Below are 218 nucleotides of genomic sequence, written 5' to 3'. Positions count from 1 at the left end.
CAATATGGAAACAAGGTCAAAACTGAAAAATATGACACTGGAATCCCATTACCATTATATTCCTAAGTAAAGTAAATTCCGTCTTTCCAGGTTATAAATTAGATCAGGACAAAGGCTAGGAAAACTCTTGTTAACTCCCACTAATTTATTCATTTATATACTTCAAGAAGAATTGGTCTGATATTAAAAGGAATTTTTATAAGATCAGCTTAGAAAAA

The 218-nt window shown here is 29.8% G+C and overlaps 1 protein-coding gene across 1 annotated transcript in view; it reads right to left on the bottom strand.

Annotated features, from left to right (window-relative positions):
• LOC119590859 overlaps positions 1–218 on the bottom strand; it is an 18,630-nt gene that overhangs the window by 14,165 nt on the left and 4,247 nt on the right. The window lies entirely within an intron of this gene.

This window comes from Penaeus monodon, chromosome 27 (genome assembly GCF_015228065.2).
Source record: "Penaeus monodon isolate SGIC_2016 chromosome 27, NSTDA_Pmon_1, whole genome shotgun sequence".
Lineage (NCBI taxonomy): Eukaryota > Metazoa > Arthropoda > Malacostraca > Decapoda > Penaeidae > Penaeus > Penaeus monodon.
Note: the sequence above shows the minus strand (reverse complement) of the source record. Positions and strands in the feature narration are given on the sequence as shown.